This window comes from Coccinella septempunctata, chromosome 8 (assembly GCF_907165205.1).
Source record: "Coccinella septempunctata chromosome 8, icCocSept1.1, whole genome shotgun sequence".
NCBI classification, from domain to species: Eukaryota; Metazoa; Arthropoda; class Insecta; order Coleoptera; family Coccinellidae; genus Coccinella; species Coccinella septempunctata.
This window is the reverse complement of record NC_058196.1, coordinates 26355005-26363844: the sequence shown is the minus strand read 5'-3', so window position 1 is coordinate 26363844 and position 8840 is coordinate 26355005.

The window sequence follows — 8840 nt, the reverse complement described above, 5'->3', positions numbered from 1 at the left end:
ATAGTAGAATGCACGACTTCTCTTATCAAACGATTGTAGCGAATGAAGCGCAGTTTTTCAGTTTTATTTCCCAAGGATATTTCCTATTGTTATATTCCGTAAAATATAACACAAAACCAATTCGTTGAATGTAATGGGTTCATGTAAATATATTCCCGCAATACTCACCTGTAAAAATTTATATTCGACAATATAATTATATTGATAAGAATTCACCTGAGTGGAGAGTGCAACTGAATGATGACTGTCCTGAGTCATTGTACGTCCCAGACACTATTTTTGTGATTGTCACATTGTTCAGAACACTGCACTTGAACGATGTTGATGTTATGATGATACACTGTACATTTGTTTAAATTGGAATCAATTATAGATACATTGGAAACAGAAAGAGATGGTATACTCTGGAAGAGATGTTGGTTTTCAAATAAAACTGCTCTTAGAATTTATTTCCTCCTCTCTTATTTACCATTCATCATACACTCTTAATAATCGTTATTTAGCTATCCATTGTTTACGAAAAATGTCTGAAATTTTACTCTCCAGAGAGTTGTCTATCTGTTTTGTTCGTGCCATTTGGAAATAAATCATTCTTTTATTCTGTTACCCTTTCTTTATTTTGTTGTTCTTATAATTTATTAACCAGAAATACATGTAATATTAAGGTAAGGTTATCTTGGTTATACAGTTTTCAAACAATAACGGATTTTCTCAGGGTATCTACTGTGTAAAAAAAATATTGGGTTGTATTTTATATTATATAAACATAATGACCATAGTTTGTTGCTAGATAGAATTTTGTATTATTCGTTTCTTAATATTGTGCATGTATTTTTAAGGTTATTGAGCCCAGTGTGATCATATATAATGTACATTTATTCTTTAGATATAGAGTGTAAATAATTGATATTTAGAAATAAAGATACACACTTCTAACTCGAGTGTTTTATTGACAGATTAATTATGTGAAGTGTCATAGGCTGTCGGACATACACAGAAAAATTCGTATTATGTATATTTAAAAGAATCAGGATTCATATGAGATAGCTGTTTTAGGTAAGTATCAATTAGGATTTGGAAATAGATGAACTTCATGATGCCAAGGTATTTTCAAGTTTTGCTTAGAATTCGACCCTGCCAAAGAACCGATTTTCAACCACATCCTGAAACAGTTGAACTCCGTATGAAAATGGTTCAAAAACAGTTAGACAATTGAGAGAAAACTAAATTTTTTCGTCAACGAAATTTTTTTTTATTTTTTTCCGTTTGACGAATAAAAAATTTCTGACTTTCCGAGGTAACCAACTGATGGAATTGAATTATAAAGAAAACCCCATATAAATTAGTGGATTCTGACGTAAGATATTCATTTTCTCTTTTTGAACTGAACACTCAAACGATGTAGACCCCTCTTAAGTCATTAACGTTATATAACATACGTTATAACTTTTCACTTATTCGATTGGTGTCGAATCCAAAACACCAGAGGCTTAGGCAGACTATCATTAGAATTTTTTTTAACTAAATTTTAACATATTCGAACCCATTTGATCGTTATTGGAAAATATATCAAATCAATAGGATAGGTATAGTTATATGGCACATGATTTTCTAAATTTTGTAAATTTTGCAATGTCCTTTCAAGGATTGAAAACATCTTGAGCAGCAAAAAGGGTTTTTCGCCTTTATGCGCAATTCATAGTTCCATTATCAGGTCGTTGGAATAGATTCAGCTATGCGAATCAAGATATGCAGATGGTCTTTTGTAGGAAGCCCCAAACGACATTTTGACAACCCTAGGTGTTGAATTAACAATACAATATCAATATAAAGGAAGTTACTCAAGGTAGGAAGTTTATCAGTATTATAATAAAATGTTCAATATGTATATTCATGAAATTCACAAAATAGCAAATAAATTCGTCAAGGATAGTCGTGATCTTTCGTAATATACCATGTCAAATAGAAAATATCGGTTTTTCAGCAAAGAAGAAGGTACATAAGAGATGAACTCAATACTTATCTTGACCATCAGAAATAAAACCAACCAAAAATTTGTCAATTTAAAACTGATTGGTATTTGCTCCTCAATTGGTTATATCAGGAAGGTACGGCAGATTCGAAGTTATGCCGTGTCTGCGACCTTATTTTATGTATCTTATCTGTCTCATGGATAGAGAGCAACGCTACAGAAGTGTTAGAGACGAAGCGACAAAATTATATGATCCACTGAAAGCAGCTGATAAGGAATGATAATCTATGTCTGATCACGAGTTGACACCGATCACAGAGTACATTGGTGACATTGATTCGAATCATAGATCAGGGTGACTGTGAATTATGAATATTACAACCCATACACAGATTAAATATAATATATATGAATATTATAATATTTTTATAGCCCATCTCACGACTTACTGTAACTAGAGAATCGACAATCTTTCTGATACAGAATGCCCTACTGTCCTCATATCTTGGTTCATTTCCTCGTATCGGCAATGTTGCTCGAAAATTGGAATTTGTTCCAGGTCGTATACAATTCATATAGGAGGCATCAATTACCTCTTTCTTATGCACCGACAACTCAAGGTGCTCTCACATGCCTTGGCACGTCATTGACTTATATTAATTGACATATTATATTCATAGCACCTATCTGTTTTTTTCCGATGTATTGCGCATTCGAAAGAAACACAATAGCCAAGATATCGCCAATGATGAATGGCACATAATGGATAATTTCTATTGATCGAATGACCCCCATTTGCGAGTCGGTTTCCGGCAGATGAGAAAGGGAAAAAGAGCGAAAATAAATATGTTTTTACCTAACGATAAACTGCGTAATAGAGACAAGTGGAAGTGTCACATGCGAGCATAAGTATGTGTCGAAAACGTCGTTTTTTAGGTGAACCTATCCTCAATGCTCAATAGATCAAAGAATTACTAAATAATGAAATGAAAGTAACAAACTTGTATTATAAATACCTCATTATGATTCATCATATTCCAATTTTCCAATTTATCACAAAGTATTGACAAATAGGTACTGCATTTCATTTTGAGTTCGCCATTTTGTATTTTTAACGGAATGACGAATGATTGTTAAATGGGGAATTCTCCTCAATTTGGGTTATAACAGCATGTGCAAGTTTAAACTGAATAATTATGAGTTTCATTCATGATTTTTTCAAATGCACCTTGGAAACTATTCAAAATCATTCTTCAAATATGAGGTTTTAAAATTTAAATCGTTTCGTTCCTAGTTTACGATTTGGCAACAGCACCTACTAGAAAATAAAAAGAACAGTGGCTTTTTTATCAAATAACAGCTGTTAATTTTCAGTCATCATAAGTACTCACTACCGCCTCAACAGCAACCATAAAAATCCCATAAAATTTTACGACCTTCCTCGTTCGTCACAGACTTCATAGACAGCCATCTTTGTCTATCTCATCAAGACAGTGTATTCGTTGTCCTTTATTATCTACGCATATTTCAGTCGATGTTGCCAACTTGTTTATGAAAATGAAAGACTATGATATTTCTTTGAAATTTCGATCTTATAGTTCTTTATTATTTGAAACGAAAAATAGGGAGATTCACCTACTTATTGTTCTATTGGTGTTTTTTAGGTATTATCATCCATGGAAATCTGCCTTCTTCCTTGCAAGGTTAAATTGCCAGCAGAAAACCTCATATCAACTCTTTTCAATGCAAAAAAACGGCCTGAAATAGTATAGACAATACAAAAATCAAATTCCTTTTCAGTTATTCATACTTATGCATGAATAAAATGGAATAGGAAAAAAGAAAAATCTTCAATACAAAATACCAAAAAAAAACATGGAGCAATAACTCTGTATCTGGATAACCATATGTTATCCTGTTTGAATAAAGACTACCTACAATTAACTATTATATAAGCCAGAATGAATGCAGGTACCTACATAAGTATATAGTGCACCTACCATACTATGATTGAAAAAATATAACAATTCTTCAAAAAAATGCTTTAGTGTCTCTACGATTTCCGTTCTCTTTTCCTAGAAACGGTTGGGTTCAGATTATTGGACTAAGGGTACTTTTTTCGAAAAACACTCCAAGGTTCAAGATAATGAAATTTTCAGCTGCTTGAGAGGAGTTTTAGATATACAAAAATTTTACAATGCGATTCCTAATGATTTGACAGAACTCAAAAGTGAAAAATGTAAAAGAAAGGCCAAGGAGCTGAGGAGGAATTTCAGCTGCTGCTAGCTCAATTCTCTAATTGGCTCCGAAACATGTGTTTTCTCTCTGAGCACTTGATTTTTTTTTAACAGGTGTTAAGTGCTAGATCACCACTGGGTGTACTTTCCCTAGGGATTTTTGTTGGAAATAAAGACCCTACTATTATTATTATTATTAAATACGTAAAGAAGGCTGGTTTCCTAGGTTTTTTAAACCTAAATATTAAGAATTCATACTTGATCGAAATGAGAATAAAATAAATGAATAGTTCAGAGTGACTGCATTCACAAACCGAGGCAATCAGTAAAACCATTTACTAATCCACCTGAAATTTCGAATAATAACTTTTTCCTCATTAAAATACAAACGACGCATTTCATCGAAACAATCGGCTGGCTCCATGCAGTCAATCTTCAATTTTTCATACCATATGATACCGTATTTAATCTGTCTATTGCCTGTCCATCAAGATAATTTACCGAAGTTTCCATCGTTAGCTCGAATGGGGAAAAATTCGCCCCCGAAAGGACATTAATATTTCTCCATTTGGCGTTTTTCGTTAACTGTCCCCCGAATGAATTTCCACAAAAACCATTACCGCCACGGCATCCATAAAAAGAAACTCCTTTTTTTTTCGTGAACCAATCTCGCGACGCCTATTAAACGGGGCCAGCCAGCACGTTGGATTTTTCCATTTTCTAATCGTTTCCCGACAATGCGACGCAGTTTTCGTCGTGGTCTTCCATTAGCGTATTGTTGATGAAAACGTTAAGAAACCCTTTATCATAAATGCATCTAAATGGCCTCAATTCGGCTGTAATATCCCATAGCTCAACTATTTTATTAATATATGTATAAGTGCCCAATTCGGCTTGATGTTAGTAATTTTATATATTGCAAGTACATATAATAAATCAAATTATAGCTCCGCTTCTTCCTTGGCGCATTTTTTATCGTATTAATATCGAATTTTAGAACGATTTGTGTTCCTGGCATATGGGTCCTATTAGTTCCGGATGTTTTCATCATGATTTTCATGATTTCTCGTTGGTAGACGATCGCGGTTACGGTTTTCTAGTAGGCACGTGGCATAACGGTGTGTAATTTGGTCACTGCAGAAGACTGAGGCAGATGTTTGAAGACATAGTCATGATTTGTCCATTAGGTATGGACATATTATAGGAGGGTTATTCAGAAAATCATGAATTTACGTGCTTCTTGATTGAACTCTTGTCTTGGATGCGGTACGTAGGGTGTTTATTGAAGATACATGCAGTAAATGATTCATTATTTGGAAACAATTATTCCCTGAAGAAATAGTGCCCAAACTTTATTCACGTTCTCGGGAAAGCCAAGAGATGACTTATTGAAACCTTTCATTATTCTGAACAGAGCATTAAAATCAACTGCCTACTGTTCGTTATGATCTATAAGGAAACAACATTCTCAGAGACCCATGAGCTTTACCAATCATGCTTTCTACATGTCTCAACGGGTCAACCAAAACGAGCACTTTCCACGAAACTAACGACAAGATGAAGAGTATGGGCCCAAGAACCGAACCTTGATGGACTCCACTCAATACGAGTCTGGCACTTGAAACTTTATCGCCCAATTTAAAGATTTGATTTCAATCTTTTTATTACACATTATAATCTATTGTCGTTCTTTTATCCACACGAATATAGTTTCCGAGGCATATTTGGTCCTTCTGCCATAATTCGGTCCATAGTATATGCTACAATAGTTATGAATCACTCTGCATATAATCACTGAATGCTTACTAATACATATCATTAAAAATAATTTGAATAACACAACTTCGACATAATTTATTGACAGCCGACAGTAAAATTGTGTAGCAGCTTTTGGTTGGTTGATCAAAAACAGAGTGAGTATATATATTTACGATAGAAACTTGACTAAGCCAAGTAAATAGTTATAAACCATAAATAATAAAAAAAAATCGTGAAAGTAATCAATAAACTAATCAAGAATATGGTGTCATATAAAATTCTAATATACTCACTACAACTGACAAAAATCAAGTGTTCACCCCATATTTTCTCATGCAATAAAGTGTTAAACCCATATGTATATAATATCGAAAACCTACCATAATATTTCACAACATTTCAGCATTTGGTTAAAAAAATCATTCAAAACCTAATTTATGGAAAAATGTATGGGAAGTTGAAAGAATCCCCTATTCAATTCTTGACAAGGGCTACTTGAGAACGTCCGGTATAATCGGAACAGAAGGGATGTTTTTTCGAAGAGACGAAAAATATAAAACCGTTCACCAAACCATAATTGAAGTATGACCTGTGTTATTTACAAACCTTAAAATTAGCTGTGGCTGTGTAACATGATAAGGCATATTATAATATGTCCGTTGGTGCCTTTTTTGTAGCTTCGCTGAAGAAAACAATTATTATAATCCCAAAACATGAAATGAATGGATTGAAGAGACTTTTATTACCCATACCACCTACTGTACTTACTTCACGTTACTAAATCACCATACCTTTAGGGTGCTATACAATTTTGTACGTATATTTACTAAAACGGAGCATACACGATAACATTTAATCACTTTGATGACGAGTTTATATGAATATTCAACTGATGCAAAATATTCGCTACTTTCTGGATGAAATCCGTCAATTTCCCGTGAGGGATTTCGGGAATTGGTCTGACATCCCCCATGGGACCGAATTTCAACCCTTTCGGACTCTGGTCACTCCCCCGCAATTGTGTGGACACGGTTGATCTCAGCGCTAATTGTCCTAAAGCCCAGTGACAACTCCAGGGAATAAGGCCTATTTGCAACGGTAAGTATAAATTTGTCATAGCATCATTCACGTAGTTTTGCGGTTGATGCCACAAAAAGTGCCGAAAATCTATTCTGACTTCACTTCCTATACCGAGTTTTTGGTGGAGAGTTCGTGGAAAAGAGCTACCTGAGATAGTATCGGTTATGACAATCGCATTTCAAGATAGCGTGAGGAACAGACAGAAGTTTTTCATGAATAATGTGTCAGTATGTCCTCTCAAATAATTTACCTTATGACTTCTTGAGCAATAAATTTTGAAGCCAATAGTTTCGATACCAAATCCAAAAAATATCATACAGAAAGCTTATTGGCATGTACACATTTGTTATCATTAGGCAGCTCTCGTTGCATAAGAAGATATTGTTCAACTAGCAGGAAATGAATAATGATGGTCATTATTCCCGAGTCTCGCACTTATATTACCTGATGCTGCAAATATTGAAAAGGAATAATTATTATTAAAACAAGTGTAGAAGGTGCAGAAGGGACTGATATTCTATTTACGAGCCTAAATTGAAATTTAGAGAAGTAGTAGCGAGTTTTTTAGCATCTGATCAATGGTTTTGAGCATTTAGATATAAGGGGGTTGATTCCTAGTTCTAAAATATTGTTATTTCGAGAACTTACGGTTAAATATAAGTTTTCAATGTGTAAATTGTCATTCTCTTGGGAGTACAAGTAAGTTCCATCTATTCAAGAAAAAAAATGGCTCCAGCTGTTATTAATGTCGGTTTTGGTGGTTTTTAAGAGGTTAGACATCAGTCCATAATATTCCAGTCATAAACCAATGAATTTCATACGAAAACCTCATCCTTTACTGTGTTGAATATGTTAAATTTTGTGTTGACAGCATTTGGGGAGATGTTTCAGCATTAGCGTTTCTAGAAGTGATTATTTGTTCATTTTTAAACTTTCGAGTTGGGTATATATCAGAAAAATCATAGTAGATTTAAGCGTGATACATACTGAAAACTAAAAGAGCAACCTTCCTAATGATAAATCTCGACAGCTTTCGAGTAGTTTTACCTTCTGGATAATTATCGTAGATCTGAATGTGATACATACTATGATAGAGCAATTCTTCTAGTAATAAATCTGAGAAGTTCATCCATCTCGGCGCAACCGTTCGGTCTTGACGAATTCCCAAGTGAAATTTGCAATTTTAAAAAAATGCCATTTCCAAGATGAAAATCTGAACAAAGTGATATAGGCTTTCATAATTACTCGCAATATATTCAGCGTGTTCGAAAACCTATATTTGCATACCAAAATTTCAAATGTCGGCCCCAGTTCAGGAGAAAATAATTTTTTTTGTTTTTCCACTTTTCATTTTCGAGTTGACTTTGAAGAACTCTCTAGAGTGCAATTCTCTATTGAATCATCAACTATTTGGTTTTCTACAATCTTCAAAACAATTTCTATGCACTCCATATCCTAAAACAGTAATAGAACATCCTGATTTTCAGATAGAGTAGCAAATAGATCATTTTAGGGGGGTCTAACCCCTTGCTCATTTTTGACCCAAAAAATCGGGATTTTCGAAATCGAGTTTTTGTGCTAGGGTGGAAGCCTAGGCACCGCTGATTATATAACCGGAAATCCCAATGGGATCAGACGAATATAACAGGAGATATCGCAGATTGAAAATTGCAATTTTTGAAAAATGCCATTTCCAAGATGAAATTCTAAACGAAGGGAGATAGGCTTTCGAAATTGCTTGCAATAGATTCAGCGTGTTCGAAAACCTATATTTTCATACCGAACCTTTCAAT